The 18,688-nt window shown below is 40.9% G+C and overlaps 1 long non-coding RNA gene across 1 annotated transcript in view; it reads left to right on the plus strand.

Annotated features, from left to right (window-relative positions):
• Window positions 1–16,055: 16,055 nt before the first annotated feature.
• LOC135091183 (uncharacterized) overlaps window positions 16,056–18,688 on the plus strand; it is an 8,518-nt gene continuing 5,885 nt past the window's right edge. The window contains exon 1 of the long non-coding RNA XR_010262421.1: window positions 16,056–16,269. This is a non-coding gene — a long non-coding RNA (uncharacterized LOC135091183). The remainder of the gene's footprint in view (window positions 16,270–18,688) is intronic.

The raw sequence follows: 18,688 nt of genomic DNA on the forward strand, positions 1-18,688 counted from the left end.
TGTGTGTGTGTGTGTGTGTGTGTGTGTGTGTAACTGCTGGAATTACTGTTAAACAAAATGCATTATTTACACACACGATCCCTCTCTCTCTCTCTCTCTCTCTCTCTCTCTCTCTCTCTCTCTCTCTCTCTCTCTCTCTCTCTCTCTGCTAAAAGGGTTCAAACCAACAGCCATTATTTTCCCCCTGATTGAAAAATGAAAATGCGCGTTGCTGTGTAGGATGATGAAAAAGGCATCTCTCTCTCTCTCTCTCTCTCTCTCTCTCTCTCTCTCTCTCTCTCTCTCTCTCTCTCTCTCTCTCTTTGGTGCTCTCTTTATTTGCTTCGTTTTTACGTACATAAACTAATAACATTCTTGAAGAGAGAGAGAGAGAGAGAGAGAGAGAGAGAGAGAGAGAGAGAGAGAGAGAGAGAGAGAGAGAGAGAGAGAGAGAGAGATCCTGCTTAAAACTCTCTCTCTCTCTCTCTCTCTCTCTCTCTCTCTCTCTCTCTCTCTCTCTCTCTCTCTCTCTTGGTATTAAAAGTCCTTGATGTTTTGTACACTGTTGAAGGGAGGAGAAGTAGATACCGTACTGCCAAAGTGTTTTCCTCAGCCTCCCCCACGCGCCTCTCTCTCTCTCTCTCTCTCTCTCTCTCTCTCTCTCTCTCTCTCTCTCTCTCTCTCTCTCTCTCTCTCTCTCTCTCTCTCTCTCTCTGGCAGTGAAAGACTTGTTGTGAAAGTGAAATCTGTCATATATATTACGTAGAATTCTCAATGTAAGCTCTTTGCCTCTTTAGATCTGAGAGAGAGAGAGAGAGAGAGAGAGAGAGAGAGAGAGAGAGAGAGAGAGAGAGAGAGAGAGAGAGAGAGAGAGAGAGAGGGGGGGGGGTGATGATAGTGATAAAATATTCGTGTTTTCTAGAATATTCACAACATCAAGGTTCTTAATGCATTATGAAAGGGGGAAAATTGTATATATTTATTTTTGAATAGTTGTACGTACTGCCAGAGAGACAGACCAAGGGGGGGTTAAAAATAAAAGATAATAAAAAAAGTATAACATTCGTATTGTTTTGGATATTTATAGTTTTAATTCATGTGATGCTTTTGATTATTTTGAACGGGAGAAGAGTGTAGTTCTTTTTATTAATATAGTACCAGGCCAAGAAGATAAAACAAAATATAGATAAGTAAATGGAAATAGAATAAAATGATGGTAACGAAAGGTCTGTATTGTCTAGAATATTTATAATCTACAATAACAACTCATGCGTGTCTCTTATTACGTCTTGAAAAGGAGAAATCGTCGTTTTTTTTTTCTTTTCTTTAATACAATGCCAGACACAAACCGGAGGGATAAAAGAATAATAATAATAATAATAATGATACTACTACTACTACTACTACGACATGAACAACAACAACAACAACAACTACTACTACTACTACTACTACCCGTTTATAATGCCCCTCCCAAAAGGAAACATGAAAAGCAAATGCAATTATGCAGTTTGGAATGGCGAGGCAAAAGAGTCGTAACCCGCAACCTTTTCGCTGCTTATGACACGAGGCTCGTAAACCCACAAGGGCCCCTGACACTCTCCTGTTCACCACGCACCTCCGAACTGGCTAGATACTGAGGAAAAGAGAAAATAATGCTCTTCTAATTCATCTTCCTTTGTAATTTCTGGTTAAAATTTTGCACAGTATTTTTTAATGTTCCCTCGTTCACCACCTCGTCCACTCACTAGATACTAAACAATAAAGAAAAAAAAACTGTTTTAATTTAAGAGTACAAGCCTCAGTCATACTTAAATATCATTCACTATCAGCTCTAAACCTTTCGTGCGAGTGGCTGGCTGGCCGTGGGTAAATACGTGGGTTTCATCAGTATTGCTAGCCTGTCCTTGCTTGTCTGAAGTGACGCACCATACTCAGCGTGTGTGTGTGTGTGTGTGTGTGTGTGTGTGTGTGTGTGTGTGATATGGAAAAAAAATGGTTGCAAAGAATGACGAATCTGTTCTAGCAGTTTTTTATGTACTTACTGGAGAGAGAGAGAGAGAGAGAGAGAGAGAGAGAGAGAGAGAGAGAGAGAGAGAGAGAGAGAGAGCACGAAAAACACTCACACCTCACTCCCTAATTGAGTTTTCTTCGTTTTTATTGGGAAACTTTACTATTTGTGATGATTTTTCAATTTATCCTTCTTTTTTTTTTTCCAGCACCACTACCACTCACTAAAAAAATAATAATAGAGGGAGAAAGAGAGAACGAAAACGAAAACCAAATTCGCACCGTTTTCTTCGACTATTTTTGGGGGAAACTTTTACTATTTGCGATTATTCTTTTTATTTATCCATTTCTTTCACCACTTACACAGGTTTGGGTTTTCCCTGCACGCATTTCACGAATCAGTTTACTTTCCCTTCCTTTTTTTCATGATTCAGTTACGTTTTCTTTTTCAAGGTTAGGGGAGAGAGAGAGAGAGAGAGAGAGAGAGAGAGAGAGAGAGAGAGAGAGAGAGAGAGAGAGAGTGGGAGGGGGCAGTGAAGCTTCCAACAATCTGAATAAAGGAAAATCAAAACATAATTGTTACTTTGCTCAGAGAGAGAGAGAGAGAGAGAGAGAGAGAGAGAGAGAGAGAGAGAGAGAGAGAGAGAGTCATAAATAAATTACATAAATAAAAAGAGTGAAAAGAAAAAAAAATGTATATCGTTTTCTGTGAAGAAGACCTGAGGAGATAAAGAAAATGGGAGAAGGAAAGAAGATAGAATAATAATAAGAGGAGGAGGAAGAGGAGGAGGAGGAGGAGGGGAAGGGTACAAAAAATTAGGTACAAAATGAAGACAACGAGGAGGAGGAGGAGGAGGAGGAGGAAGAAGAAGAAAACAATAAAATTAGACAAAGTACACGAGGAGGAGGAGGAGGAGGAGGAGGAGGAGAAGAACGAGGAGAAGGAAAAAAAGAGAATAAATAGAAGAAAAAAGGAAAAAGGATCAGAAAAAAATAAATTAAACGGAGAAGAGAAAGAAGAAAAAAGGAAAATTAAGAAATAGGGAAGGAACGAAACAAGGAAAGATGAGAAGGAAAAGGCGAAGTTAAAGAAAAAACGAGAGAAAGAGAAATAAACAAATAAAGGAGAGATAACAGGAATGAAGACAACAAATTAACGAAGGAGGAGGAGAGGGAAAATAACAAACAAGAAATGAAGGAGAGGAGAGAGGGAGAAGAGGAAGTAAAGGAGAGATAAAAAAAGAATACCTTTGAAGCGAAGGAAGTAAGAAAGGAATATGAAACAAGAAAGGGGAGAGAGAAAGAGGGAGAGGAGAGAATGAAGAAGAAAATTCGTGGAAGGCGGAAGAAGGGAAGGAGAACGAAATGAGAGAGAGAGAGAGAGAGAGAGAGAGAGAGAGAGAGAGAGAGAGAGAGAGAGAGAGAGAGAGAGAGAGAGAGAGGGAGAGCGCGTTCTAAGTAAAATGGAGGGATGGGAAGGAGAGAAGAGAATTTGGGAATAAAGGAAGAAGAAAAGAAAGTAAACATGAAATAATTGAAGTGAATAAGGAATAGGAAAGAGAAAAGAAGAGAAAGAAAAATAGATAAAGAAATTAAGTAAATACGCAGTAAAAGAAGAGAATTAGGGAAGGAAGGAAGAAGAGAAAGGAGATGCAAATATATAGAAATAGAAGAAACGAAAGGAAGAAGAACGAAAAAAAGGAAAAATAAGAAAGAAATCAAGTAAAAACAGAAATAGGAGAGAGAGAGAGAAAAAAAAAGAATCTGAAGACGAAGGAAGAAGGAAAAATAAGAAAAAATAAATAAAAAAAATTCAGACAAATATGCCAAAAAAATGAATGAAAGAAAGAAACGAAACAAAAAGCGAAAAAAAGTGAAAAACGAAAACGAAATGAAGTGAAAATAAAGAAATAGGAGAGAAAAGAATCTGGAATCGAGGAAAGGAAGAAAAGGAGAAGCAAATAAGACAAAATTAAGAGGACGGATGGAGAGAAGGGGTGGGTGGGGTGAGGGGGGTGTGGGCGAGGTGGACTGGTAGGTGGGCGTGGGGTGGGCGGGGGTGGGACGGCCTGGTAGTCAAATCCTCCCAAGTAAATCGCTGGGTTGTCTGAGAATTTAACGAAGTGATTCAAACCCCCCCCTCTCTCTCTCTCTCTCTCTCTCTCTCTCTCTCTCTCTCTCTCTCTCTCTCTCTCTCTCTCTCTCGAAGCTTTGATGGGAGAGAAAGAAAGGAGATGTTGAAAGAAATCTTTGCTTTTTTTTTTTTTTTTTTGTGAGGGAGAGAAAGGGTTGTGTTTTGAAAGTTAGCATGAAGGGAAGGTGTCTTAAACAGGTAGTAGTAGTAGTAGTAGTAGTAGTAGTAGTAGTAGTAGTAGTAGTAGTAGTAGTAGTAGTAGTTGTTGTTGTTGTTGTTGTTGTTGTTGTGAAAGATTTGCTAACATAAACGTTCAAATTTACACCTAACATGAAACCTTATTTAAACAAGTTCAATATAAGTATGTAGGTGCAGTAGTAGTAGTAGCAGTAGTAGTAGTAGTAGTAGTAGTAGTAGTAGTAGTAGTAGTAGTAGTTATTGTTGTTATTTTTTACTGTTGTTTTCTTTAATGAATATGACTGTGAAAGTGATTTGAACGGAACATGAAAAGAAAGTTATTGTTGTTATTTTCACTATTGTTTTCTTTAATGAATATGACTGTGAAAGTGATTTGAACGGAACATGAAAAGAAAGGTGCATCAACAAATTCAATAGAGGTGCGTACTCTTATGTACAGTACGTAGGTTGGTCACGTTTGGAGGGACCACGTGATATCACAGGTCACCAAACTTGCGGCGTGAGTGACTGGTGACCCCTGACCTTTGTTGGGGTTGTGTTCACACCGCGTCTCTCTCCACACACACCTGAAACTGTTCCTAAAACTCCCTATTTTTTTTTTTTTTTGTTTATTTTTTTGTAATCTTTTATTTTTCAATCGCTTTCCTTTTTTTCTTTTTTTTACGTCTATTTTTGTTTCTCCGTCTCAGTCTCTCTCTCTCTCTCTCTCTCTGTCTCTCTCTCTCTCTCTCTCTCTCTCTCTCTCTCTCTCTCTCTCTCTCTCTCTGGACGATTTTTCCCCTTTATTCTCTATGTTAGATTTTAAGGGGGAAAAATGTCATAGTTTTCCCCTCAAGAGAGACAATGGTGGTGGTGGTGGTAGAGATGGTGGTAGTGGTGGTAGTGGTAGAAGCAGTAGTAGTAGTAGTAATAGTAGTAGTAGTAGACAGACAAACGAACAGATAAACAAACAAACAGACAAACAAGCGAACAAACAAACAAACAGACAGACAGGTGGATTGACAAGCAAACAAACAAACAAACAAACAAACAAACAAACAAGTGACCAGACAGAGAAACAGACAGACAAACAGATATACAGACAGACAGGTAGACAGGTAGACAGGTAGACGGAGGGACCAAACGACAAAGATACATACATACAGACAGACAGGACCGGAGAGAAGTTTCTTATTTGTATTTTTTTTTCCTGTTTTCATCCATTCTTTACTTCTATCGTTTATTCCTTCATTCCTTTCCACTCCTCTTTCTTCCCTGTGTCAGTTATTCCTTTCCGCCTTCACTCCTTGTTTCTTAATTTTCTTTCATTTTTCCCTTCTCATTCACCTCTCCCTTCATTCTCCTCTTCTGTCTACCATCCTTCCTTCCTTCCTTCCTTCCTTCCTTTACAACCCATACACAAAAAATAAAAGAAGAAGGAGACGATGAAGAAGAAGACACACATACACACATACACACACACACACGCGAAGAAGATAAATAAATAAAAAAAAAAAGTTAGGAATCTTAACGAAAACGAAAGAAAAACAAGAAAAAAAAAGTTGATGAAATACGAAATCAAAATAGATCTCAACCTTCCATTTTCTATTGTAGTTCCCCATAAGCTCACCTGACAGGTAAATTTTCCACGTGAGTTAACGATTCTACCTGTGGATTTTGTGATGAGCTTTCAAACTACCCACCGTGATGTATTGCATGTATATTGGGTGACGTGCGTGCGTGTGTGTGTGTGTGTGTGTGTGTGTGTGTGTGTGTGTGTGTGTGTGTGTGTGTGTGTGTGTGTGTGTGTGTGAGTGAGTGTAAGTATCTATTTTATCTATCTATCTATCTATCTATCTATCTATCTATTTATCTATCTGTCTGTCTATCTGTCTATCTGTCTATCTATCTATCTATCTATCTATCTATCTATCTATCTATCTATTTATTCATTTAATTACTTAGCATTTATTTATTTATTTATTTATTTATTTATTTATTCACTTTCTTATCTATTCACTTATCAGTTCATTTATTTTCCTGTCAGATGATGGACTTTATTTATTCATTTATCTATTTATTTATTTTATCTCAGCATTCGATTCACTTCTCGTTTAATATTTATTTCTATTACCATTATCATCATCACCTCTTTTTCTCTCATGGCAAATCACAAGTTTGAGTTCTCCTTTGTGTTATTTATCTTTATCATTATTATCATTATCATTATTTTTCCCTTCAGCAGATCACAACTTCTGTATTATTTGCTTTCATTATTATTTATTATCATTATCATCATCATCCCTCCCTTTTTTTTTTTTTTTTCCATGGCAGATCACAAGTTGAGCCTTTGTGTGTGGCGGCGCAATTCGGCCGCAATGATTACTAACGTGTTTAGGAACCCATTAAAAAAAAAGAGGGATTAAAAAAAACTTTGTTATTTTAATGAAGCCAACTGTCCCGGGGAGTGTTTGATTAACTGTGTAGCATTAACGGTTAATTAAATAATATGCCTACGTACATACGGACGCACAGACACTCGGACACACGGACAGACAGGTAGATGGACATACATACATACAGACAGACAGACATACAGACATACACGTATATCAACACCAATTTACTTATTTGATTTGCTTGTATATTTACTGGTAGATACACCAAACTAAAGGTTACACACGCACACACACACACACACACACACACACACACACACACACACACACACACACACACACACACATACGCACACACGTACACAGCCAATCACCAGACGTCAATCAGCTGCAGTCATAATTACTAAAAAAATCCGGTGAAGATATAAATGAGTTTCTCACGCGGAAGGAACATGATTTAAAAAGAGAAACAGACTGATGAATAAAAAAAGAAAAAATAGATGAAAATGGAGGAAAAGTAACGGACAGATGGCAGTGAAATGAATAAAGAAACAAAAAGAGATGAATGGAAAAAAAACTTACTCGAAAATTGAAAAGAGAAAGAGGAACAGAAACAGATAAAAGTGGAAAAGAAGAGGAAATGAAACGAATGAATGCACAAAAGAAAAGAAAGGAAAGAAAAAACAAGAGATGAATGAAAGAAAGAGAGAGAAACAAAAAGATGAATACAAAAAACAAACAAACAAACAAACAAACAAACAAACAAACAAAAAAGCAACAGACAGATGGATAAGAAAAAGAAAACAAACAAAACGAAAGAAAAAAACGATAAAAACAAACCAATTAATGAAAAGAAAGAGAAAACACACACACACACACAAACACACACACACACACACACACACACACACACACACACACACACACACACACAATAAAAGATAAACAAAACACATGAATAAAAAAAAAAGGAGGGAAACAAATTGACAAATGTAAAAAAAAAAAAAAAAAAGAAAGCTTAAATCAATTTCTGAACATTTTTTTTTTTTTTCAGTTGGAGAGAAAATATTATTATAACCTGCTTACACACACTGCAACAGAGGCGCGCAAAATGTTTTTAAATATTGCCAAAGCATCACATTTACAACACCATTAAGTTTGACGTGAGGAGCAGGAGGAGGAGGAGGAGGAGGAGGAAGAGGAGGAGGAGGAACAAGAAGAGGAAGAGGAGGAGGGAACTGTCTGTTTATCTCCCTCCTACTCATCCTCTTCCTTTCCTCTTTTTTTTTTCTCCTCATACTTATTTTTTTCCTTCACTCCTTCACTTCTTTACTTCTACTCTTCCTTCCTCCCTCCTTTTGTTTTTGCGTTTCTTTTTTCATTTTATCCTTTATCCTTCATTCCTTTACCTCTACTCCTTCATTCCTTTTTTATTTTTTATTTTTTTATCAATTTCTCCTCTATCGTTTATTTTTCTTCCAGTTTTCCTCCTACCATTTACTTCTTTTCAATTTTCCCTTCCTCATTTACCCCTTCCTTCTTTCCCTCCCTCCCTTCCTCGTCCTCCTGCCTATACATATATCTTTTTTTATTTCCCTTTATCATTTATATTTTTTCCAATTTTACTTTTACCATTTACTTCTTTTCAATTTTCCCTCCCTCATTTACCCCTTCCTTCCCTCCCTCCCTCCCTTCCTCTCCTCTCCAGTCCTCCTGCTGCCTCCCTTCCCCGGGCCACAGCTAGGCAAGGACACATTCAGATTTAAGTTAAGGCATCTTGGCAACGGTAATGTCACGCAACGGGCAACTTTCATTTGTTATTTTTCGGTCACCTGGCGCGGGAGGACGGGAGGCGGTCGAGGGAGTGAGGGGCGAGGGGTGAGGGGGGGTGAGGAAGCGAGAGTGGGTGGGTGGGGATGTCTGGCCAAACGAGTCTTGCTTCTCTCCCATTCCCTTACGTCACAGTCAGACCACTTCCTGAAGCTGACTGATGTAGAGGAAGGGGGGAAGAGAGTTCTGAACTTACGTGTTTTGAGATCTGTCTGCTTCTCTCTCCCTCTCTCTGTTTATTTCTTAATCGTATTCTAAAACATCTCTGCGCGGCACATCCTTCATTTTCAAAGCGTCTACTTGAAGTTATAATGTTGTTTTTACGGTTCTAGTGACAGGTTAACAAGATTTCTACATTATTAACAGCAGAAATTGTCTTGAGAACCCGGTGAAAAGTAAAGCGTTTATGTATACCGGCCTCCTCTCTCTCTCTCTCTCTCTCTCTCTCTCTCTCTCTCTCTGACTGTTTTTTCAGTCATACATGGTTAGTGAGAAGGAAAGATAATAGAAATGAATATAGATGATAATTGTTTTGTTCTTATTTCTTTTCTTTCTTTTTTTTTCCAGGTCTTATCCATCTCCATAATTTGGGAAGCGTCTTGAAGCCTCCCTCCGGAAACAGTTCAAGTCAGTGGCAGGAGGATATATAGAAGCAGGCAGGGAGTTCCAGAGTTTACCGTCATAATAATAATAATAATAATAATAATAATGATAATAATAATAATCGTAGTTCACAAACCACAGTCCCCGCACGGACATACGTGATACAGACAGACAGGCGGACAGGCAGACGAGAACAATAAAAGTAGCGATGTATTTTTAATGATGATTCCCAGCTAATTTCATATTCATTTTTCCCATCACCACACTTGGCTGATTAGAGTATTCAACATTAATATTAATCTTTTTGCCCTCGTATGAAAAGAGTTTGAAAAAGTTGCGTAAAAAAAAAAAAAAAAAAAAAAGACTGGAATTAATTGTCTTTTAAACTATGACGGCAAGGGTGGTTAGGCTTGCGATATTTTTTGGTGCCTTTCATCCTCTCCTTGTTGCTCCTTGGTGGTGAATGAAGCACTGGGTCTACCTGGGCCTTACCAATACGTACTCATCACTACCCCATTCTTACTTCTCTCATTTCAGTCAGATAAATTTGTAGTATTTTATCTTGCTTTTTTTACACTGCCTACTGCCCCTTGGTGGTGAATGAAGCACTAGCCCACCTTCAGAATATCTCGCCTCACTCTATCTCTACGTCATCCTTGCTTCTTTCACTTCAGATCAGTTCCCTAAGTTAGTATTATTTAATCTTGTTTTCCCACTCCTTGCTGTCTCTTGGTGGTGAATGAAACACTAGGGGTTCCTTCAAAATACCTCGCCTTGCTCTATCCCATCCCTACTTCTTTCACTTCCGTAATTTACACAAAACTAGAGAGAGAGAGAGAGAGAGAGAGAGAGAGAGAGAGAGAGAGAGAGAGAGAGAGAGAGAGAGAGAGAGAGAGAGAGAGAGAGAGAAGATACGAAAAGCCAAATATTTAAACCTGTATTCACAACCTAGCGTTCGTCTTCCTTTGTGTTCCCTCGTGGTTGCCTCCTGCGCCATGAGTCTTTAAAGAGGAAGCCATTAAGTCACCTGGCCACACTGCCCCTTTGAGACATCGCCATTTGACACACAGCCACCTCCGTGCACACCTGTGGCTTTACACCTGGACAGTGACTCAGGCCATCACGCTGAGACGCCCCGCCACTCTGCACCGCCTTGCCAATTACTCGCGTCTTGGGTTTTCTTTGAGAGGCGAAAGTTCTGATTCTCTCTCTCTCTCTCTCTCTCTCTCTCTCTCTCTCTCTCTCTCTCTCTCTCTCTCTCTCTCTCTCTCTCTCTATCTTAACCTTTTTTTTATGTAAGAGTGCTACTGGTCTACAACAACAACAACAACAACAACAAGTCCCTCATTACTCATTAATCTTCTCGTTCTATTAACCTCTTTTATTTTTGCTTTACAATATTTACGTGGCTCATTTAAGTGTCATAGAAGCGCCACCATTGAGACAGCACGCCCCAAACTCTCTTCAATTAAGCCTACACTGCCCAATAAATAAGTACTCTCCCTTGGCCAGCCTCCCTCTCCTCCCCCATCACCCTTCACCATTACTCCCATCCCTGCTGGACCTCCACGACCTCATAATAGGATCTCCCTCCCTCCCTTCCATCACCCTCACCCCCTCACAGCCTTCCTTCCTCGTTCCCTTCCTCCCATCACCCCTTACCCTTCCCGCCCTAGGCATTGCCCCCTCTCTTACGGTATCCCTGCGTCCCTCCTGCTCCTCCCCGCCCCTCTCTGACCCTTGCTCCCTAACACCAGGACACGGGGCTCAAGGGACTCCTGCAGGGTTCTTTTTGAGGGCGACACCACGTCAGGGGCGCGGTTTGTCCATCTGAAACCAGTCCCTCAGGTCCCCCAAGCCCCCTGATCCCTCCCTATGCAGGCGCTGAAGGAACGCCCTCGAAGCTCCAGCCGCCCTCCCTTGTGAGTGGCACCTCTCCCAGACGAAAGTAAAGAGAGGGGAGCTTAGTTTACTTCCCACACACACACACACACACACACACACTCTCTCCCTCTCTCTCTCTCTCTCTCTCTCTCTCTCTCTCTCTCTCTCTCTCTCTCTCTCTCTCTCTCTCTCTCTCTCTCTCTCTCATATTCTCCTTCCCTTCCTCGTTTCTTTTCATTCTTTTCCTCTTTTTTTTATTATTCTTCCTCTGATATTTTCTCCCTTTCCTTCCTTCCTCTCTTATTTCCCTTTTATTTTTTTTTCCATATGACTCTCTCTCTCTCTCTCTCTCTCTCTCTCTCTCTCTCTCTCTCTCTCTCTCTCTCTCTCTCTCTCTCTCTCTCTCACACACACACACACACACACACACACACACACACACACACACACACACACAAACCAACGCAAATACCTGAAAAAAAGAAGGAAAATAACATGGAAAAAAAAACACACAGGAAAGTTTCGAATTGAATCCCCCAGAAAATAAAATAAGATAAAAAGAAAGAAAAAGAATGACAGAAAAGAAGAGAAAGGTGATAGAAAAGTCAAGCACAACATCCAAGTGAAAGGAAGAGCTAACTAACGAAGGGAAGAAAGTTGCGCCAAACACACACACACACACACACACACACACACACACACACGGCTCAGCTCTTCCCAAACTTCGCAAGACAGACATTCCTTGCAATCAGTATCGAAGAAATACAGGTGACTACACTGTGCTAATTAAAACTCACTTACCTGCTTATTTGGAACGTGAGAAGGATGGTCTACGTGTCATGACGCCTCCTCTGGCTCTTGTTGTTGTTGTTGTTGTTGTTGTTGTTATTTCTAGATATCCTCGTGGGGACCAGCAAGTCTGTTACTGTTTGTTCTTCCTTTGAGATCATTTGTGGTACTCCTCGTCTTACTACTACTACTTCTACTACTACTACTACTACTACTACAAAGCACGAAATTCCTACAACAACAACAAAAACAACAGCAAACAACAACAACAGCAAATACTACTACAACAACAATTATTTTTCCCAGAGTACCCAACGCTGACGCCATTCAAAGAAAACGGAGACCAGCTATAGAGTGAGTGCGGCGCGCCACCCACCCACGTGACAGCGCCAGGCAGCAGATGGCGAGATGGTAAGTGTTATCTAGTTGCCACCTCTTCTCCCCCTTTTGTAGTTCATGTTTTGTACTGCGTGGAGGCAAATTTTTGGGCTCTATACTCGTGTTTTGAGCAGCCGGAGAGTACAGAGCAGGGGGAGGATAGTGAAAGCTTCGATTTACCTTAGTTGTGCTGTTGTGGTACACTAGAAGATAGGGAATTTGTGGTTTGAAGTACTTGGTGTCGCAAAAGTCATTTTACACTAGATACATGCCAAAATAGTATACAAGGGATTGAGTTTGTATAATATAGACCGTGGGAAAGGAGCGAAGTATCGTTGTAGGTTACGTTAGGTTAAGTTTATCATACCAATTTGTCTCATCTCCCTTGTTTCTGTTCTCAGCCTCTCCCTGCTCTTCACTGCCCCTTCCAGTCCCATCCCAGCATTTGCCAGACCCTTCCTAAACCCTCCCAGTCCTCCTAGATCCTCTCAGCCAGGTTAGATTAGGTTACGTTAGCTTTGGTTATGTTAGCTTTAGTTAGGTTAGATTAGTAGCGTGTTAGGTTAGGTTAATATTGACCTTTTTTTTTTTTTTTCGTCTAGTTTTCCCTAGTCTGTCAGGGCTGAGACGGTGCCTCCTGATGAAGGACTTAGATTTGGCATTTGGGAACCGTTACTCCGAGTGGATCCAAGATTCGAACCTGACAACCACTTGGCCCCCAAAGCGCGTGCGGCAACACTGTACCACTGCGGCACCCTAAAGGTTAATATTGACTAGTCACTAAAATTCGTGTCAGCCTCTCCACCCTTGACTGACAGGTGTGGTATTGTGTCAGGCCCTCATCAGGTATTCCAGAGAGAGAGAGAGAGAGAGAGAGAGGAGAGAGAGAGAGAGAGAGAGAGAGAGAGAGAGAGAGAGAATTACGTCCTGTCCGGAACTCCATCGACTCCTATATTACATGAACAGTTGAAAAAAGAGAGTAGGTATCTGGGCAACCCTCTCTCTCTCTCTCTCTCTCTCTCTCCTCTCTCTCTCTCTCTCTCTCTCTCTCTCTCTCTCAAGGTCGTTTCATCCCCTTCTGTTTATCTAATTTCTTTATTTTACATTTTTTTTCTTTACACAGAACCAGTAGTTAACTCTCTCTCTCTCTCTCTCTCTCTCTCTCTCTCTCTCTCTCTCTCTCTCTCTCTCTCTCTCTCTCTCTCTCTCTCTCTCTCTCTCTCTCTCTCTCCTCTCTCTCTCTCTCTCTTAATTAATACATGTGTCAGTTACTGCTGGGTGTTTTTATACTGTTCGTGTTGAGAGAGAGAGAGAGAGAGAGAGAGAGAGAGAGAGAGGAGAGAGAGAGAGAGAGAGAGAGAGAGAGAGAGAGATACTAGGAAGATAACCTTGCTTAGTACTTCATCAAATAGCGATCTATGTATGTATGTATGTATGTATGTATGTAACTCTACTTTGGTTCTAAGAAAAGGGAGGAAAGGAAGGAAGGGAGAAGAGGGAGGAGAACAGTAGAAGTGAGGAAAGGGAGGGAGAGAGGGAGGGAAGGAGGAGAGGAGTTTAAGTAAGAAATGGAGTAGGGAGAGAGGGAGAGGAGGAAGGAAGGAGGAAGAGAAGTAGTAAATGAGGAAGGAAAATAAGGAAGGAAGGAAGGAAGGAAGGAAGGAAGGAGGGAGGGAAAAGTGAGTGAGGGGGAGGAAGGAGGAAAGAAGTGAAGGAGGGAAAGAATCAGAGACGGTAGAATGAAAGGAAGGAGGGAGAGAAGGAAGGAAAGGAGGAAGAGGGAAGGAAGAAAAGGAGGAAGAAGGAAGGAAGGAAAGAGAGAGGGAAGGAGGAAGACCTGACCTCTACACAATAATGAAGTAGATATTTGAGAGATAAGGCACAGAATTCTCTCTCTCTCTCTCTCTCTCTCTCTCTCTCTCTCTCTCTCTCTCTCTCTCTCTCTCTCTCTCTTTCTCTTTCTCTAAGAAGCCATAGAGACTTGTCAGAAAGTTTGTGGAGTTAGACTGAAATATAGATAGGTGAGAGAGAGAGAGAGAGAGAGAGAGAGAGAGAGAGAGAGAGAGAGAGAGAGAGAGAGAGAGAGAGAAAGAGAGAGAGAGAGAGAGAGAGAGAGAGAGAGAGAGAGAGAGAGAGAGAGAAATACATCAGTTAACTAATTTACGAAGTTTTGTCACATGTGTACTCATAGGCTCTCTCTCTCTCTCTCTCTCCTCTCTCTCTCTCTCTCTCTCTCTCTCTCTCTCTCTCTCCTCTCTCTCTCTCTCTCGGGTATTCAAGGAAAGACACAAAACTTCCAAAACACAAAAATTTGCATAGATATTGCCGAGAGAGAGAGAGAGAGAGAGAGAGAGAGAGAGAGAGAGAGAGAGAGAGGAGAGAGAGGAGAGAGAGAGAGAGAGAGATCGTCACTTCTGAGAAATTATTAGCTAAATTCTTCCTCATATTTTAGCTTTTTACTCTTCCTCCTCCTCCTCCTCCTCCTCGTCTTCCTCCTCTTTTATATATTCCTCGTTTTATAGTCACCACCACCACCACCATCACCATCACTACTACTACCACTACTACTACTACTACTACTACTACTACTACTACTACTACTACTACTACTACTACTGCCAAGAAATAAATGTTACTTATATCATTATCATTATCATCATCATCACCGCCATCACCATCAACTCTTATTTCATTATTTAATAGAATAAAACCGCTATTTCTAAACCAAAGAAACATAACTAGAGCAATCAAGTATAGGCACACTGGTTCACTGGTAACACGCTTGCCTCGAGATGCCGTGTTCCAGCGTTCGATTCCCTATCTTGTAACTGCTTGCTCAGTGACGGTGGCGCCTTCACACTTATCACCTCACTCTTCCTGTTATGTGGAGTGCGTTTGGTACGTCTGTGTGTGTGTGTGTGTGCGTGTGTGTGTGTTGCATCATTCACTGTGAGGCACGTGGCAAGGTGAGGGAGGGTAAGGTGGTGGTGGGGGGGTGTGTGGGGGCAGTAGTGTACCGTCACTTGGTACTGGGGCGGATGGTACTCAGGTCAGATGACTCTCAAGACAGACACTACTTACTCAACCACATCCACCCATCCATTCATCCATTCAACCTTATCCACACCCTCACATCCACCCATCCATTCATCCATTCAACCTTATCCACACCCTCACATCCACCCATCCACCCACAGGAATGCTAGCTGCTATGTACCGTTGGCTGCTATATACCAGCTACCAGTAGGGAGATAAAAACTAATATTGTAAGAAAAAAAAATTAAAACATTCGCGGTCTAAGATCTAATTTTCAATCTGTAGAACACCACCTCGCCTATTCTAAATCTCATCTTTTTTTCCTCACTGAAACTCAAGTGACTGAGGCAACTGACAGTAGCCCATTTTGTGTTTCCTCCTACTTTCTCTATCCTCATTTTCGATCCAAAGCTGGATGCTGCGTTTATGTGCGCAATGACTTAACCTGCTCTCGTGCCCACGCTCTTGAAGGCTGTAATTGAAGTGACACAGTTTTTTTTAAGGGTGTTTTTACAGTTCTATTGACAGATCTATGATATTTCTATATTATTAACAGGAGAAATACCCCTGAAAACCCTGGTAATCATCTTTATGGCTTTGAGAAACAGTCGTAAGAGAGAGAGAGAGAGAGAGAGAGAGAGAGAGAGAGAGAGAGGAGCATTTTAGTGAGCCTATCCTGCGCTCGTTCGTGTTTGCTGCTATGACACGGTGCAGCAGTGAGTGAAGTTTTCGTTCATAATCACGTAGCGGGTGTGGAGCGGAGAAAAGAGAGTGAGGAAATGAGGGTATTTAATATTATTTGACATTTTATTTAATAACATATCAACTTTTGTGTGTGTTAGTGTGTGTGTTTGTGGGTGTGGTTGAAGGAGCAGTGACAGGTGGCGCTGGGGAGGGAGGGTAGCTGGCTGGGTGGCCGGCTACAGTGTTCTGGCCAGCACCGGTCAGGCTTGCCCCACACGCTCTGTTAACCAGTGTTTCCTTATTCCCGGCAGCTTCTCCCTGCACCGAGCACCGCCAAACAACACCAGAGAGGCACGAATATGTAAGGTGAGTCCAGCGGTGCAAGCCTCCCATCAGTCAGCCTTACTGCCTTCGCTACAACACCCTCCTCCTCCCTGTAGTGTCTTGTACTCGTTTATTTAGGTTTTATTATTCGTTTTTTTTTATTTTTTTTTGAGGTTGATTTATTTTTAGATTTTGTTTACATCTGAGTCTGGAAACAGTTGGAGATTTAGAGAAATATTGAAAGTTCGTCAGTATGTAAACAAGCCGTCAGCTGAGGTAGAGGCAGGGCGACAGTGTTTTCAGTCATTATTTGCTTCGTCTTTCATTTATTGTAAGCCAAACATGTCACAAGATGAAGCCATATGTCTAGCCTTTATATCCGCTGGTCAGAGATATCCGTCGTTGCCCGGTTTTGTTGTCATGGTAACATGGCGGCCGGCTTCCCCACTGAGGTCGCTGCCGAGGGCCGCCATGATGGATTGCTGCCTGCACCAGCCTGTGGGTTCCAATATTTTTTTCTATTTTTCTGAATGACTTTATTTGGCTTGTATAGTAAGATTTTATGGTTTCTAAAAATATTTCGTTGCTTGTGAAGTGTTTTTCTTGCTTCATTCAAGTAAATGTGCTGAATTTGCTGTAGTTTTTTTGCGTAAGTAAGGGTCTGTTTTATACGGTGAAATTTACCCAGGCCGATTTTTTGCTTTTTTATTTGAGGCTTTAATGAAGATTTTGTTGTTTCAAAAAATCGTTTATGATCTTTGAAGTGTTTTGAGTTCCTGTTGAGTTAAGTATGTGGACTTTGAATAGGCTTACGTTCTCGTTAAAAGTGATGATTTCGTCATTTTTTGAATTCTTTTATTTCTCTATTTCAGCTTGTAAGTAACTTTGCAATGCTTGAAAAAATAGTTCAGATTTTTTAAAGTGTTTTTTTACCGGTGTAAAGTGAAGTGGGTGAACTTTTCAGTGTTTTTAATGGTGTCAAAGATTCCAACACTTTTTCCATATTTCATATAATATTTCTTTACAACTACTCAGGCTGGAGATGTTTTAATATTGTGAATATTAATTAAAGTAATTGTCAAGTCAAAATATATAGGGCATTCGAGCCTAGCTTCATTTTTTCTAGGGGTCAATTTTCAAATGAAATACGCTACGTACGTGAGGCAGCGGGGTCGCCTGTGACGTCATCAAGCAGCCAGGACTCGGCCCGCTCCTCTGTCTCCTCGTCAATATTTACCGTAATTTGCATTGTTTTCCAGGTGTTTCCAGCTGTTTTCACACTCAGGCGTGTAGGTACTAGTAGTAGAAGGAGAAAAATTAGAGAGGAGGAGAAAGAAGAAAGGAGAAATGGAGGAGATGTAGGAGGCATAACATGAAAATACCAAGAAGACGATGTTTAGCTTAGTTTCCCTTACTGCCCTGCCTTTCTCTGTAATATTTCGTGTGTTTTGAGTGTTTGAAGTGTATTTTGGATGTATTTAGGAATTGTGGGGTGTTTCAGTGTGTTTTGGGGGTGTTCAGGTGTGTTCAGGATGTATATTAGCTGTTATCTGTGTATTTTGGGTGAATTTAGGTGTTTTAAGGGTGGCTTAGGATGTTTTTTTAGGTGTATTTTTTCGTGTTTTTAGTCTTGTGGATCGTTTTGAGTATATTGAGGAGTGTTTTGGTGTGTTTTGGGTGTGTTTGGGGGTATATAGAGGTATTGTGAGTTTGTTTTGGGTTTATTTTGGGTGTTTTAAGTGTTTTGGATGAGTTTGGGTGTGTGTGTGCGGTATTTGGGGTGTATTTGAGTGTGTGTGGTGTGTAGTGGGTGCGTTTCGGTGTGTTTTGGGCATATTCTGTGGTACTGTGGGGTGTTTTTGGTGTGTTTAAATGAGTTTTGGGGTGTTTTGGGTGTGCTTTGTATGGTTCGAGTGTGTATGGGTGAGTTTTAGGGATAGGTTGATGTTCTGAGAGTGTTTTGTGTGTCTTTTGGATGTTTTGAGTGTGTTTGGGGGAGTTTTATAAGCTAGGTCGAATTTCGAATCCGCTTCCTGAGCAAAGGAAAACTGCTGGTGCCATGGTAGTACCGGAAGGAGTACCGGAAGGATGACTGTGGGTGCAGGTCCAATGGAATATTGAAAGAAAATAGTGAGAAAGTCCATTGGAGTTTCGAAGCAAATAAATAGCAGGTCCAGTGGTGTTGCTAACTTGTCTGTTATTTAGTGCTTATAATATAATTTCTTGTAGGCTGTTATAGATCTCTCTCTCTCTCTCTCTCTCTCTCTCTCTCTCTCTCTCTCTCTCTCTCTCTCTCTCTCTCTCTCTCTCTCTCTCTCTCTCTCTCTCTCTCTCTCTCTCTCTCTCTCTCTCTCTCTCTCTCTCTCTCTCTCTCTGAGTGGATTGGTGGATGAAGGGCAGATGTGCGAGTAGGTGGGTGTGTGGAAGGAAGGATGTGTGTGGGTATTTAGATGGGTGGATT

Source organism: Scylla paramamosain, chromosome 37 (genome assembly GCF_035594125.1).
Source record: "Scylla paramamosain isolate STU-SP2022 chromosome 37, ASM3559412v1, whole genome shotgun sequence".
NCBI lineage: Eukaryota > Metazoa > Arthropoda > Malacostraca > Decapoda > Portunidae > Scylla > Scylla paramamosain.